Source organism: Pseudophryne corroboree, chromosome 3 (assembly GCF_028390025.1).
Source record: "Pseudophryne corroboree isolate aPseCor3 chromosome 3, aPseCor3.hap2, whole genome shotgun sequence".
Lineage (NCBI taxonomy): Eukaryota > Metazoa > Chordata > Amphibia > Anura > Myobatrachidae > Pseudophryne > Pseudophryne corroboree.
The window spans coordinates 57475644-57492996 of NC_086446.1; the positions used below are offsets into that span (position 1 = coordinate 57475644).

At 46.6% G+C, this 17353-nt stretch overlaps 1 long non-coding RNA gene across 1 annotated transcript; it reads left to right on the forward strand.

Annotated features, from left to right (window-relative positions):
• Positions 1-1358: 1358 nt before the first annotated feature.
• On the forward strand, positions 1359-16992 carry LOC135057482 (uncharacterized). The gene is made up of 3 exons (XR_010244150.1): positions 1359-1521; positions 13783-13941; positions 15978-16992. It is a non-coding gene; the product is annotated as an uncharacterized LOC135057482 (long non-coding RNA).
• Positions 16993-17353: the final 361 nt, after the last annotated feature.

The window sequence follows — 17353 nt, forward strand, 5'->3', positions numbered from 1 at the left end:
AAAGGGGCACCAGTAAGGGGGTCCTACTATTGTGTATAAAAGGGGTCTATGGTGTGGTAAACTACACTGTAGGCCATGCCCGCTTTTCTGGAGCATAATTACAACCTTCACTTTTCCATACCCCCACTTCAAAATTTCCACTTCGACCACTGCCTCAGACCCATCCCATGTGTGCCTCCCCAGCCACTGATGTTACTGCATGTCACTGCCTTTTACATATAGTGCCATGGTAGATACCCTTATACACATTACAAGTTCTAAACAGCATACAGTAACTATTGACAATAACACTGACACATACTTGCCTACCCTCCCGGAATGGCCGGGAGGCTCCCGAATAACGGGTGACCCTCCCGGCCCCCCGGAAGTGCAGGCAAGTCTCCCGATATCCGCGGGTCACCCCCTGCCCGCCGTCTACTTAACGAGTAAAGTGGGCGGTCCGCGCAGACGATGACGTGATTCTTGTTGAATCGCGTCATCGTAACCACGCCCCCTGCTGTATAATGCCGGTAATCGCGGCATTACACAGCGGGCGTGGCTTAAATGATGCGGTCCAGAAGCCACGCCCTGTTCCACCTTCATTCCGCCTCTGGCCCGCCCCCCTGTCACGTCAGCTCACTGCCCCCCCCCCCCCCCGCTGAGCCGACGGGCTGCCCAGAAGTCAGCAACTATGCACTGACAAAACACTGACACACATAAAGGGGCGGAGTCAGAAGAAAATGACAGAGGGGCACTATGATAGAGGAAGTGTTGAGCAGCAGTGAGAGGTACATTTGTACGTGCTGAAGGCATCCCAGAAGGGGGCCTGGTCCCACTAGAAGGGGCATGGCTTTACTGGATGTGCTGCTTGTGGGCCACAAATGCAACTTGTTAAAATTTGAGTGTAAAGAGGAAAAAAATTATTTTGGGTAACCCAATTTTTGTAGCAGGCAGTGGGTGATTGGAAGAGAGAGAGAGAGTGATGGGGAAAAAGAGAGGGTGACAAGAAAGGTGTGATGGAGAAGTAGTGGCTGACAGGGAGAGGGTCAGGGCCGTAACTACGTGTGTGCCAAATGGGCTTGGCACACAGCGCAGTTGCCCTGAGGGCGCACGGCCAGCGGCATGCAATGAGTCAAATTGACTCATTACATGCCGCCTCTAAGTCTGCGCCGTGCGCCGCCGCCGTGCTGTGCAGGGAGGAGAGCTACAGGCTAGCGCCGGGCAGGTGAGAAGGAGGAGGAGGGAGGGGGAGCAGGGAGCCGCAGCAGCGCTATTTCATTGGTAGTAAGCGCCGCTGCAGCATCCCCCTCTCCTTCCGTATAGGCTGCCCGGCGCTGCTGTGGATGCTGGGATGCGGTTCCTCCATCCCAGCATCCACAGCAGCGCCGGGCAGCCAATTCGGAAGGAGAGGGGACAGCTGCAGCGGTGCTTACTACCAATGACATAGCGCTGCTGCAGCTCCAGTCCCCCTCCCTCCTCCTCCTTCTCACCTGCCTGCACCGAGGGAGATGCCAGCACGAGGAGCCTGTCAGCAGGGAGAAGGTAAGTATGTATCTCTCTCTCTTTCTCTCTCTTTCTCTCTCTCTCTCTCTCTCTCTCTCTCGCTCTCTCTGGAGGACACCATCTGCCATAATGTGTAAAAAGGGGGCCTAGCTGCCGCAATGTGTAAAAAGTTGGCCTGGCTGCCGCAATGTGTAAAAAGGGGTCCTGGCTGCTGCAATGTGTAAAAAGGGGGCCTGGCTGCCGCAATGTGTAAAAAGGGGTCCTGGCTGCTGCAATGTGTAAAAAGGGGGCCTGGCTGCCGCAATGTGTAAAAAGGGGTCCTGGCTGCCGCAATGTGTAAAAAGGGGTCCTGGCTGCTGCAATGTGTAAAAAGGGGGCCTGGCTGCTGCAATGTGTAAAAAGGGGGCCTGGCTGCCGCAATGTGTAAAAAGGGGGCCTGGCTGCCGCAATGTGTAAAAAGGGGTCCTGGCTGCTGCAATGTGTAAAAAGGGGGCCTGGCTGCTGCAATGTGTAAAAAGGGGACCTGGCTGCCGCAATGTGTAAAACAGATGGACTGGCTGCCGCAGTGTGTAAAAAGGGGGACTGTCTGCTGTAATGTGTAAAAAGGGGGACGTTGTCTGCTGTAATGTATAAAAGGGGCTCTACCTGGTGTAGTGGCGCTACTGTGCAGCGTAATTTGAATAATGGAGACTACTGTGCACCGTAGTATGAATTGCTATTATTTTGTGGCCATGCCCCTTCCCCATGAAGCCATGCCCCTATATATTTTTTGCGCGCCTACGACGGGCACTGTCCCTATCTTGCATGGGGGGGGCGCCAATGTCATTTCTTGCACACAGCGCTAAAATGCCTAGTTACGGCACTGGAGAGGGTAACAGGGAAAGGGTTACAGGGAGCAGCGGGTAATAGGGATAGGTAACAGGGAGAGACAGTGGGTGATGGTGAGAGGGCGACAGGGAGCAGGGCCATCTTAACAGCAGTGTAGGCCCCTGGGTGAAGAAATGCACTGGGGCCGTTACCCATCCTCCAGCAGTATAGCTGGGGGGTGTTATCAGCAGCTTTGATGTCCCATCGGCGGTAGGGGGTGTTTTATCTTCTTCTCAGCATATAGGACCTGGAGCAGTAATTTCTGCTAATTACTCCTTTCTGCTTTTCTCACTCACACGGTGCCTTAAAGCACTTCTCACACCGTTCACTTTGCATCGTACCACCGAACAAGGAACTGCCACCTGCAGACGCCATTTCGCTTAAACACCTTGAAAGACACTGGTGGTAATTAAAAAGGTGTGATTTGCATTGTCCTCTCTGTGGATATTGGGACTATTTCAAATGGAACAGGTCGATTGAACTATCCCTTTTTGATCTCCATAAATACGAGTGGGAGTAGCACTTTCTTTTACTTATTTTGAAGATTTTATTCCTTAATTTGTATTAAGTGTACACCATGGCCCTCATTCCGAGTTGTTCGCTCGCGTGTTGCACACGCTAAGCCGCCGCCTACTGGGAGTGAATCTTAGCTGATCAAAATTGCGAACGAAAGATTAGCAAAATTGCGAATAGACACTTCTTAGCAGTTTCTGAGTAGCTCCACACTTACTCGGCAACTGCGATCAGTTCAGTGCTTGTCGTTCCTGGTTTGACGTCACTAACACAATCAGCGTTCGGCCAGACACTCCTCCGTTTCTCCAGTCACTCCCACGTTTTACCCAGATACGGTAGCGTTTTTTCGCACACGCCCATAAAACGGCCTGTTTCCGCCCAGAAACACCCACTTCCTGTCAATCACATTACGATCACCAGAACGAAGAAAAAACCTTGTAATGCCGTGAGTAAAATACCTAACTGCATAGCAAATTTACTTGGCGCAGTCGCACTGCGGACATTGCGCATGCGCATTAGCGACTAATCGCTCCGTTGCGAGAAAAAAATAACGAGCTAACAACTCGGAATGAGGGCCCATGTTGTTTATTATTCTCTGCTTTTAACATGAAATTAAACTGTGTTGCTTTTATGACCTAACTTTCTCATTGTTGACCTATTCGCGCTATATTCTTGTTTGTTTATAATTATACCCCTATGTTTCAAACATTAGCTAAATACTGAGCAAGTTGGCAATCCCTTTACATCTCATGGTTTGGCAGGATAAATTAAATTAAAATGAATCTTCTTTCAAGACTACTGTATTTGTTTCAAACTCTGCCCATACCTGTCCCAATTTCAGCACAAGTGATTTGTAATTGTTTTTTTTGGGCATGAGGTAAGCCTCGTATCCGTAAAATGGTTTCAGCTAAACCTGTACCTGATGGAGGCCTTCGTCTCCCAGTGCTCCCTTCATATTACTATTCAGCCCAACTCAATAAAGTAATTTTGTGGCACTCCGAATACGGATGCAGGAGATGGGTAGATCTTGAAAACGATATGATTCAAGGTGGACGAGTAGACAAGTTAATGTGGCTCCCTAAATCACATAGACCAGCCTCGGCCTACTAAAATTCTGACTGTGCATTTTACCCTCAGACTATGCGACAAACTTTGCTCATCTATAGATTTTGCTCAGTTTCCTTCTCCCATGTCCCCTAACTGGAATCACCCTCTTTTCCCCCCAGGTTGTGATTAGCACAAGTCCTCTTACTGGCGAAACCTACAAATCAGCCGGTTTAAACATGTAAAAGGCCAATTTACCTCGGCCACTTTTGATTACTTTCAAACAAAGTACTTGATCCCCGCCTCTTGCCAATATCAATATACTCAAATTTATTTATTATTAGCAGTGTCTTATATAGCGCAGCATTGCCCTCATTCAGAGTTGTTCGCTCGTTATTTTTTTTTCACAACGGAGCGATTAGTCGCTAATGCGCATGTGCAATGTTCGCAGTGCGTCTGCGCCAAGTAAATTTGCTAATAAGTTTGGTATTTTACTCACGGCTTAACAAAGAAATTTCTTCGTTTTGGTGATCGGAGTGTGATTGACAGGAAGTGGGTGTTTCTTGGCGGAAACTGGACGTTTTATGGGTGTGTGCGAAAAAACGCTGCCGTTTCTGGGAAAAACGCGGGAGTGTGAAGACACGAGGGAGTGTCTGTGCGAACGCTGGGTGTGTTTGTGACGTCAAACCAGGAACGAAACTGACTGAACTGATCGCAGTGGCAGAGTAAGTGTGGAGCTACTCAAAAACTGCAAAGAAGTGTCTATTCGCAATTCTGCTAATCTTACGTTCGCAATTCTGCTATGCTAAGATTCACTCCCAGTAGGCGGCGGCTTAGCATGTGCAATGCTGCTAAAAGCAGCTAACGAGCGAACAACTCGGAATGAGGGCCCATATTCCGTTGCGCTTTACAATTAGAACAACAGTTATAGAACAAAACTGGGCAAAGACAGACAGACATACAGGTAGGAAGGCCCTGCTTGCAAGCTTACACTCTATAGGGAAATAGGCATTGACAGAAGGATAGATGTTACCCATTACATAATGGTCCCCCAGATTGCTAGGTTCTTAATGGGTTGTATGATATGATCACCCAGCAATGTTGGAAGACAAAATGTGAGGTTATGTGGACTGTACAGAGAGGATGTAACTGGATAGGGAAGCATTGAAGGTTATGTGGATGGGTCTGGAATTTGGTAGGCTTGTCTGAAGGGATGAGTTTTCAGGGAACGTTTAAAGGTTTGGAGACTAGAGGAGAGTCTTATTGTGCGTGGGAGGGCATTCCACAGAGTGGGTGAAGCCCGGGTAAAGTCCTGTAATTTTGAGTGGGAACAGGTAAATGGATGAGAGAGGCAGATCTTGTGCAGAGCGGAGAGGTCTGGTAGGGAGATATTTTGAGATGAGTGAGGAAATGTATGATTGTGCAGTTTGGTTAATAGCCTTGTATGTAAGTAAAAGTATTTTATATTTAACATGGTAGAATACCGGTAACCAACGGAGGGACCGACAGAGCGGATCAGCGGATGAAGAACGTCTGGCAAGGAAGATTAGCCTCGCAGCTGCATTTAAAATGTATTGTAGTGGTGAGAGTCTATGTTTGGGAAGACCAGTAAGGAGACTATTACAATAATCAATGCGGGAGATAATGAGAGCATGGATTAGAGCAGGACTGGTAGTGTTCCCTCTAGGCTGTTTTAGCAGGGCGCCGCGCCCTGCCCGTTTTTTAACAGGCAAAACCCGCCCTGCCCTTTTGCGGCGCCCTGCTATAACAGCTGCCCGCTCCCTGCCCTCCCGGCGTGTATAGATGCCGTGCGCATGCGCGCGGCATCCATTTACGCATTGGGAGAGGGCTGGGGGAAGCCCAGCACCGACGGAGGTGCTGGGCACGCCCCCAACAGTGACGTCGCCGGCCACAGACGCTCTCTATAGTAGCGTCTGTGGGCCGCACCGCCCCCTAAAATGACGGAGGCGTGACCACGCCCCCTAATTTGCGTGGTCACGCCCCCATTTCGGGCACGCGCGCGGCTTCGCCGCGCGCACACGTGTGCCCCCGCTGAGCCCGGCGCCCTGCCCCAGTTCACTCCTAGAGTGAACACTAACTGGCTAACCTGTGGCTCTCCAGATGTTGTGAAACTACACATCCCAGCATGCCCTACCACAGTTTTAGCATTCCCTAATGGCAAAACTGTGGCAAAGCATGATGGGACTTGTAGTTTTACAACAGCTGGAGAGCCACAGGTTGGCCAGGCCTGGATTAGAGTTTTTGCATTGTCTTGTGTAAGATAAGGGCATATTTTGGATATGTTTTTAAGGTGCTTGTAACATGATTTAGAGTCAAATTGAATGTGTTGAACAAAGGACAGTTCAGAGTCAAGGGTGACACCTAGGCAGCGAGCTTATGGGATATGGTGGATAGTTGCATTGTCAACAGTTATGGATATATCAGGTTGGTAACAACTCTTGGCTAGTGGGAAAATAATTCTGTTTTGGAAATGTTGTGTTTGAGGTGGCGAGAGGACATCCATGATGAAATGGCAGACAGGCATCCAGTCACACGAGCCAATACAGATGGTGATAAATCTGGGGAGGATAGGTAGATTTGAGTATCATCAGCGTACAAATGATACTGAAATCCAAAGGAGCTGATTAGTTTACCAAGAGAGGAGGTATAGATTGAGAACAGCAGAGGACCTAAGACTCTCAGTTTCCCACCAGTAAACGCTGAATACTCTCTCCATTTGAACGCCTGTGCTCATTCGCAATAGGCCGAAAAGGCAACATGTCTGTCATTTATCGTTCTAGTTTAGCCCCAACTCCCCCTAACCGAGAAATTCATGAGATAGCATGGGAGGCAGACCTCCCAACTCCATTTGATGATGAGGAATGGTCAGTTATTAGATCTAGGATAGTTAAAGCTTCAGCGTGGCCATTAGAAAGACATGCTGTAAGGTATACACCAGGTGGTATTTGCCAACGTCTAGACTTCATACCATGTTTCTTCATCCTCAAACCTATGCTGGAGAAACTGTGTTTATCACATTTTATCACACATGGTGGATGTGCCCAATAATACAAGGTTTTTGGAAGCAGGTGTAGACACTGCTACCAAGGATTATGAGTGCACCCATATTGAGCGATGTCACAGTGGTACTATTGAATGCCTCAGTTCATACGGTCAATAAAAAACAATATAAATTAATAGTACACACATGTAATGCTGCTAAATCCTTGATCGCCAAGAACTGGAAGTCCTTGGCTGCACCATCTATGCCTGCCCTTTGTGTTTGTGTCTATTTTGTAGCCTCTATGGAGGACATTTCGATCTTACAAAATATCTCCTTAACCAACTTATACATGTGGGTATATACATGTGGGCATTATACTCAAATGTAGCAGTATATACATGTGGGCATTATGCACAGGTGCAGCAGTATATACATGTGGGCATTATACACAGGTGTAGCAGTATATACATCTAGGCATTGTACACAGGTGCAGCAGTATATACATCTGGGCATTATACACAGGTGCGGCAGTATATACATGTGGGCATTATACACAGGTGCAGCAGTATATACATGTGGGCATTATACACAGGTGCAGCAGTATATACATCTGGGCATTATGCACAGGTGCAGCAATATATACATCTGGGCATTTTACACCAGTGCAGCAGTATATACACGTGGGCATTATACACAGGTGCAGCAGTATATACATGTGGGCATTATACACAGGTTCAGCAGTATATACATGTGGGCATTATACACAGGTGCAGCAGTATATACATGTGGGCTTTATACACAGGTGCAGCAGTATATACATGTGGGCATTATACGCAAATGCAGTAGTATATACATCAGTGACGTGCGGTGGGGTGAGGCAGAGCCTTTCCTGTCATACTAGCATTTGTGCCAGAGTTTTTATTGTATAAAGTATATGAAAAATACAAAGAATATGTTAGAAATATCTTCTTTGCATTATTCTAATCATTTTTATAGCCAAAACTCTGGAGTAAAAAGTCTATGGCAGGTGAGGCAGGCTATCTTTTCAGCACATCTATGATCAAAACTCATCAAATTTTCAGAAGTTTATACTGCTGCACCTGTGTATAATGCACAGATATATATACTGCTGCACCTGTGTATGATGCCCAGATGGACGCTTTGGCTCATATATTGCATGTAAATCTGGCTCTGCGGCTAGCCAGTGTCTCCTGAGCCATTTACCTCAGTGCACGTCCCTGATATACATGTGGGCATTATACATAGGTACAATATTATAAACTCCCAGAGTTTTGGTCAGATATGTGCAGAAAAGATATGCAGGTGACGCAATACATTAGACTTTTTACTCCAGAGTTTTGGCTATAAAAATTATTAGAATAATGCAAAGAAGATATTTCAAATAAATTATTTGTATTTTTCATATACTTTACATAGTCAAAACTCTGGCTCATATGCGTTAGTATGACAGGAAAGGTTCTGCCTCACCTGCCTCACCCCACCGCACGTCACTGTTATGTTCTATCAAACATACACAAGAGCCTGTCTGCACTGGTTTGCTGGTGCTATTAGTGTCTGATAAACAAATAGGGCCTGATTCAGATTCAGATCTTAACGCAGCAGATGCGCAAAACCATGTGCACTGCAGGGAGGGGGGGGGGGGCAGATATAACATGTGCAGAGAGAGTTAGATTTGGGTGTGGCGTGTTCAAACTGAAATCTAAATAATAACCCACCCAAATCTAACTCTCTCTGCACATGTTATATCTGCCCCCCCTGCAGTGCATATGGGGGTCATTCTGACCTGATTGCTCGCTGCTGTTCTTAGCAGCGCAGAGTTCAGGTCAGAACTGCGCATGCGCCGGCGCATGGCTAACAGCCGACGGCAATCAGGCAGAGGCGGTCACTGGGCGGGAGGGGGTGGCACGGCGGCATTTGGCTGCCGTTTTGTGGGCGCAGTCCAGCCAATGCAGGCGTTGCCGGGCTGTGCAGGGGGCGGGCCACAGCAGCTGCATAACATCACACGCAGCCGCTGCGTCCCGGGCAGTGAGGAGTAACTCCCGACCAGCCGCAGGAGCTGCTCTGGCTGGGAGCTACTGTTCAAGTACAAAAGCATCGCTGCTGTGCAATGCTTTTGTACTTGTGTGGGGAGGGGGGGACGGCCTGACATGTGGAGCAGACTAGCCCTGTGCTTGGCGTCCCCCTGCATGTCAGTGTAAGTGTAAATTTAGCACAGCTACAATCAGGTCGGAATGACCTCTATGGTTTTGCCCATTAGAGAACAAATTTGCTGCTGTGATCAGATCTGAATAAGGCCCATAGTGACGGTAGCCTGTTTGCAGAGTGCATTGGATTGCAGTTACAATCTAGTATGTCTGACATACACATACACAGTGCAAACATACCGGCAGTCACTCTTCCCGCCAACTATTTCTACCTACAACTCTCTATAATGGTGTCTGTTGAAGAACTACAGTCCACACCCTCTCCCTCTGCCATCCAGTGTGACATGTCACCTGATCACAAGGGAGGGACTAAGGGCCTGATTCAGAGATGGATGCAAAGACCTGATACTTCAATATTCCTGATTATCGGTAATCTGCAGCTGCGCATGTGCAGTATGGGCCTTGCTTGCAATGTCACCTGTACTTCCCCTCATTGAGGGGGCAGGGGTGGCCTGCATTCCCGGAAGCGGGGGCGTGTCATCCCCATTTTTCTGGGAGGGGAGAGTACAGGGTCTGCATGTCACCACACGGATTTCCTGGCCTCGCAGACCCCCCTTCTATTGGTCAGCTGCATCTGCATGAACTGTTGGATCCTAGCTTGTGATGTCGGTTGCAATCTCTTCTACTGAGACATCTCCTACAATTGGATGGTACAGTAATTCAAAGCCACTTACAAGCAGCTTTGAATTATCATCCATCTCTGAATCAGGTTCTAGTATAAATTCCAAAACACAAGAGTCAAACATTTCTTGTAAAATGATTTTTTTTTGCTTTGAGATCCTTACTAGGGGGGATGAGACAATCCATGATTAGTTCTCCTCAGAAACCCCAAGTGCTTGTGTGTTTGGTTTTCAGCAAAACTGAACCACACATCTGTAATTATTACCAGTTATTTTATAACTCTGGACATTTCTACTCTGGTCAGATGTTTGGAGACACAAAGACAGATGGGTGATGATCTTATTCTTCTTTTTTATTTTTATTTATATATTGTAGAACCACACACATGGAGAACCACAGCACAAATTCAGATTTTTGATCTCACGTCTGTGCTCAATGTCACATGCTTTGCATGGCTGAACAAGTGTACATCCAATAAAAGGACCTGGGTGTATTGGTAGTGTTCTGTTCTGAATAGGAAAGAGACATATAACTGCTTTCACTACCTTAACAACCTACTTTCACACTTATTTACCAAAACTTGAAATTGTCCCATAGCATGAGATTATTTCAGATAATGGGGCAAGAGAGGGTATAATATTTTTTTTTTGGCAGAGAAGAGAAGGGCATGATTTGAAGGAAGACACATCACTGTTTTCCCCTTTCATAAGAACTTCATATATATGGGAAATTAAATGTGGTGGATATCGGGCCTTATACTGTCCATTTGACATATTTTGCTCCTTCCAGATGCATTTTTCCCAGAAACACATCCACACTCATTATCTGATTCCATACACGGTTACAGGACTGTTTTCAGGCTGCACACGCTCTGTGGAATGCCCTCCTACACTCAAGACTTTCTTCTAGTCTCATAACATTCCAGCTGGAAATTCTCCTCTTCAGGTAACTTATCAAGTCACTGAACCAGTGTGTACACAAAACCTACATTTCTACATCTAAGCCCAGTGTTATTTTAGTAGGAAAATTGGTTCAGGTAGGTGAGGTAGATGTGGGTGGCGATTTTGGCGGAGCTACCAAAGGGGAGGGGCATCAATTAGTGCATACACTTTTTTTTAAACACATAATGCCCAGAGTAGTGCGATTTAAATACATACTGCCCCCAGGAGTGCCATATATACACATTATGCCCCCAGTAGTGACAGATACACATAATGTCCCCAGTAGTGCCAGTTACACAATGCTAAAAGTAGTGTCAGATACACAATGCCCCCAGCACTGCCAGATAAACAATGCCTCCAGCAGTTCCAGTTACGCAATGCCCCATCAGTGCTAGTTACACAATGCCCCCAGCATTGCCAGTTACACAATGCCCCAGCAGTGCCAGATACACAATGCCCCCAGAAGTGCCAGTTATACAATGCCCCCAGCAGTGCCAGATACACAATGCCCTCAGCAGTGCCAGTTAAACAATGCCCCCTAGTATAGTGCTCACACCCTGCTGCTGCCGATTCCCATGTTTGAGGGGAAGAGAGGGGAGATATAGCTTAATAAATAGCTCCACTTTGAAGTTCGTATTGGGAATTTGGGGATCTGCAGTATTCTGCGTGAGCTTGAAAAATGCAGGAAATCTCCTGAGTTAGGCTGCTGTCAAATAGCTTTGTCACTTACATTTTTGCCTTAATCATGTGACAACAGCCATTTTTGTATCATTTAAGGCTTGATAAAAAGGCCCATAGATATCTTTATTATTCAAATGTTAATTTATAAATCACCCATTATTAATATGTTTATATGATTAATATTTGTGTATTGAATCATTTAAGAAAGCTCTGCTTAATTTAGATATAAAGATGAATTAAATTAATTGTGGTATTTTTGACGCAGTCAGTGGTGGATTCTCGATTTTTGCCCGATGCTCATTATTTGGCAATTCAATTACCCCCCATTTTTTCACGACTAAAAAATATCTGTTGTCGCATGAAAATACTGAGATCCAGGAATTTATCCCGATCCCTGATGTTGTGGATGCAAAAAAAGTCATTTGTTGGGCATTTTGTTTCACCTGCCTTTGGGCAGGTGATACAAAATCTCTGATAATGTGGGCTGAATCAATGACTGCGATATTATACTGCGGGTAATTTCCCATAGGCTTTATTTGGTTTTCTGAGCAATAAAAAAGACCCTGTAGTCTATGGAAAGCCATTCGATGGCCACAAGATGTATTATTGGGGCTTCCAAACTTTTTCTTGGACTGTCATATTATGAAAATTACTTTGACTGGAGGGACAACATTTTATTTTTCAATTTGCCTCCAAGCAATTAAGGGCTCTGTGCCCCCCCCCCCCCCCCCATCTTTGTATCTATATGCCAGCCCAGAGGCCCCCTCATATTACTTACATTTTCAGAAATGTCATCCTGCCGAATGTCACTGGTCAGTCTCTTGTCTGGAAGAGCTTCCTATAGTCTTCCCCTCCATTGCCACTACATGTCCCCAGCACTGCAGTCATTTTGGGGTCTATTTACTAAGCCTTGGATGGAGATAAAGTACCAGCCAATCAGATCCTAACTGTCATGTCACTAGCTGGGTTTAAAAAATGACAGCTAGGAGCTGATTGGCTGGTATTTTATCTGGGTCCACTTTATCTCCACCCAAGGCTTAGTAAATAAGACCCCTTAGGAGGACATTTAATAAGCAGTGATAAGAGCAGAGACGTGAGCCAGTGGAGAAATTGCCCATGGCAACCAATCAGCAAGTAACACCTATCATTTGCATACTATCAAATTATACAGAGTAGCTGATTGGTTGATGGGGCAACTTCTCCACTGGATCACTTCTCCGCTCTTATCACTGCTTAGTAAATGTCCCCCTTAGGCACATGCAGCTGTAGAGAGGGCCGGCCCAGCAGTGACATTGCTGAGTTGTGCAAAGCATTTACCACATCCGGGGGGAAATGTAATAGGGGCCGAGTTTGCCAAGATCCAGGATTTCGGCAGAGATTGCCCGTATTTTTTAAGCGGCAATCATTTACAAGGTAAAACCAACCTGGTTTTGGCCCTCATTCCAAGTTATTTGCTCGCTAGCTGCTTTTAGCAGCAGTGCACACGCTAGGCCGCCGCCCTCTGGGAGCGTATCTTAGTTTAGCAGAATAGCGAACGAAAGATTAGCAGAAATGCTACTAAATAATTCCCTGCAGTTTCTGAGTAGCTCCAGACCTACTCCTAGGCTGCGATCACCTCAGTCCATTTAGTTCCTGGTTTGACATCACAAACCCGCCCTGCGTTCGGCCAGCCACTCCCCTGTTTCTCTAGACACTCCCACGTTTTTACCTGGCACGCCTGCATTTTTTAGCACACTCCCTGAAAACGTCCAGTTTCCGCCCAGAAACACCCACTTCCTGTCAATCACATTACGATCACTGGAGCGATGAAAAAAAATCGCTTGAGCTTGTGGAAATCTAAAAAGTTTTGTGTGAAAGTACTTAGGGCATGCACGCTGCGTACCATGCACATGTGCATTTTTTGACGTTTTTTTCACTTGATCGCTGCACTGCGAAAGTCGGCAATGAGCGAACAACTTTGCCTTGTAAATGATTGCTACTTTAAAGATATGGGCAATTTTGGCCAAAATCCCAGACCTCAGCAAACCAAGCCCCTATTACACCACCCCCCCTCCCCCCTCCCCAGAGTCCAGGTAGAGGAGTCTGGATCTCTGGAAGAATCCCAGACAGGGAGTGGGGCTGGACTTTATCTGCAGTAAGGAGGGGTGGGGGGGCACATTTGGCTGCCTCTGCTTTATGGAAACATTCTTTGGCCTCACATATAACTGTCCATCATCTATATACAGTAAATCAAGAACATTTTCACTGGCACATAAGTAACTATAGCCTAATAGCTGATATACACAGCACACCAACAATTATATCTACTGTACTCTGTATTATTCTGTCAGTGATGGCGTCATGCTGAATGTGAGGCTGTAAGTGATAAGAAATGACCTAATACAGATCCCTCTTCTCTCATCAGGTTATGGAGCTGTGGTCTGACCTCCTCCTGCTGTGATGATCTCCGCTCTGTTCTTACTACAAACCGCTCTCTGACCAGACTGGAGCTGATAGGGAATGTTCTGGGGGACTCTGGAATAAAACTTCGGGAGTGTGTGAGGCCGCCTCTGCAGCTTCTGGTGTAAGATTATTGAGTTACATCCACAAGATTGTGTTATACTGAAATTTGAAAAGTGCATTAGCATTTATTGGGGATGATACAGATTTGCTCACAAGTCAGCCATACTGGGATCTAAGGGATAATTATAGGTCTCAGCCGGTAATCAGAGATGGGCACCTCTGTGGCTGCACCACTCATACATACGTCTGTGAGAGCAGCCACCATCACTATCAGCGCACATTCACACCAGCTCTATCCTCAGTGCAAGAGACGGATCTCTGTATACACCCACCTCTGAATTGCTGCAATTCCTCCTCTATGCCCACGATGCCCCCACATTCATGACACATGATTCGCCCTTAGTTGTGCTGCTCAGCATGGACTGATGCACAGTGCTCAAGTGTAGCTCTAAGTCACCCCAATGTGATTCACTATGCCGAAGTTTTTGCAATTGAATGACTATTGTTAAACTGCATGTGTGTCACTGTAATTATGCGCACACACTGCGATAGAATTGCGATTGCGGTTGCAGTATGATTCATTGGCAATAGACTAACAGGAAGCAGCCATCTTGTGGGCGATAATGGGGAGTGGTGGCAAAAACATGGCATGTCCAGATTTTTTGTATCAGCCGACAACTGTGATCTATTACCCAGGACTCACCTCTCCAGCGTCTCAGTTGCGACGGACTTTCTAAGTAACCACAGACAGACTCGGGAAGTCAATGTTTTCCAGATCTGCGTTGATGATGTAAATGTGTATACAGGAGCGGGCAGCTGTGAGGGCTCCGGGGGGCATCTCACTACAAATCCCGGAGGCTGTTACATTAATATATTTATACACATCCTCTGAGACACAAATCACATGTGTGGTAATATTAGTGTACCGCTAAGAATCAGCCCTGAGCGTGTGGTGTAATGTCAGCGTTACACTGAGCGGATACATGTGAGCAGGATCTCTCCCCTTCCTCTTACTGTTACCTGGCCTCTGTATGACAGCACTGTGAGGTGTATATCAGGTCTGCCCCGATTCCACCCCTATCTACTGCTGCTCTCAGGTCTTACACATTCTGTAATAGTGACACTGGAAGCTCTGTACTAGGATTCCGCTGGAAGATTCCGGCTCTAAGGATCACAATAGCAGCACCCTCATACTAAATTTGGTTTGTGATAGCCCCCACAATAATGTACTGCCTGTCTGCATATACAGATGGAGTCGCTCTCATCTAATGCAGCTCCATCGCAAATGTGCACTCCCAGCGTGGCTAGGTGATCCGGCACCTGGCTGCGCTATGGGAGTGCACAGAGACGTTCCCATTGCAGTGAATGGGGCTCGTGCGCATCTCACACACACACGTGCGTCCCAGACACTACGGTAGGACTCGGCGGGCACACTGCGGCACAGACGGAGCCACAAAAAGCATGGTTCTAACTGTAGCTCATACTTGCCTGCTTCCGAGACCTCCCCTAGGTGACGAAATAATGAGAGTCACAAGCACTGTCCACTGTGCAAACAGCATCATAAACCCCTGCACCGGCTACTTTAATAGGGAAGTGTAGTGATCTGGGAGTGTCCTGCTCCACTGGAAGTCTGGACGAAGTCTTCAGTAATCAGGGATCTCCCGGCATGTACTCTATACATACCAGGGACTGAATTCTCCAATGTCAGACTTGACATAAAAGGACGGATTCTGAGATGTGAGCAAAGTAAGAAAACCATGCTGCACTGCAGGGTCAGATGTAACATGTGCAGAGACAGATGTGGGTGGGGTATATACAAACTCAAATCTAATTTGCAGTCTAAAAATAAAGCTGTGCAGCATTTGTAGGCTACTTTCAAAACCAGACAGTATTTACCCTGCATCTAAAAATAATGTAATTGTGTTTGCCCCCCTACTGTATTGCAGCATGGTATGTTCCAAATGCTACTTTCCATGCTTTGATCGTATCCCCATACTACCAATGTAAGACACCACTGTCTAAGAAACTGTTTGCAGACACTGAGAATCTCAGACCAGGTTGTTGTATTAATTAATCTTCCACATCTCTTATATACAGCCTTTGATGACTCTTCTCTGGACTGAATCTGGATAACATTGCCAAACAGGAGCCGAATGACAGAAAATGACCTGTATGATGCTTGGAGGCAGCACATCTACTGGAGAAGACAACATAGTCTAACCTCCCAATACATCACTGCCGTAACTGATGTGCTGATATGTAATACTTACTGACCAGTGGTCATATTGCAGAATTTTACTGCAGTATCATAATATTAGCCATAAAATAACCAGGCCATGCCCGATACTAATAATGTGTGAGGCCATGTCACTTTGCCAGCTACCTATTACTAGAGATGACTGGGCTCCTTCTCTTGGAAACTAAACCCACTCGTACTTAATGTTTCTGAGTTGTGACAAGTCAATGCTCGGCTCTTTTAGGCCCTACACACTGGCCGATTTTTAGAAAGATATGAACGATCTCGTTCATAAATGAACGAGAACTCGTTCATATCTTTCAGTGTGGAGACCTAAGCGATGAACGATGCGCGTCCCCGCGCTCGTTCATCGCTGGTCTCCAGTCGGCTGTGCATGCAGGCCAATATGGACGATCTCGTCCATATTTGCCTGCACTTCAATGCAGCTGCGTGACGGGGGGAGTGAAGAAACTTCACTCCCCCCGTCACTGCCCCCCCACCGCCGGGTCGCTCGTCGGCCGTATCCGCCGTCGGGCAGCTCGGCGGCGGGTCGGCCAGTGAGTAGGGCCCTTTTCTCCTGGGTTTGGATCTCAAAACAAGGCAATACATAATCTGCCGGCACAGGATCTCACATGTTTTGGATTGTAAATAAAAGTCCCTCCCTTGTGTTCGGCCACAGAGGCGGACTAGTCATTCTTGTGCTGGAGCAATGTGTTGCTGTTCTAGTAAAGCCGAAGCACTGTCTGTGTCATTTAAAATATGCCATTAGAAGCATAATATTTTTTTGGGGGAAATCTTGCATATATTCTGGTTCTGGCACTGGGGGTAATTCAGAGATGATCGCAGCAGCAAATTTGTTAGCAGTTGGGCAAAACCATGTGCACTGCAGGGGGGGGGGGGCAGATATAACATGTGCAGAGAGAGTTAGAGTTGGGTGGAGTGTGTTCAATCTGAAATCTAAATTGCAGTGTTAAAAAACCCAGCCAGTATTTACCCTGCACAGAAACAATATAACCCATCCAAATCTAACTCTCTCTGCACATGTTATATCTGTCCCCCCTGCAGTGCACATGGTTTTGCCCATCTGCTAACAAATTTGCTGCTGCGATCAACTTGGAATTACCCCCACTATGTTTAAAAATAATGTTCAGAAGGTGTCGTGCCACCATTATTAGAAGTGCTGTGAGTGGCAGTGTGTAAAACCTATGTGTGTGTGTGTGCAGGTACTGTGATAAAA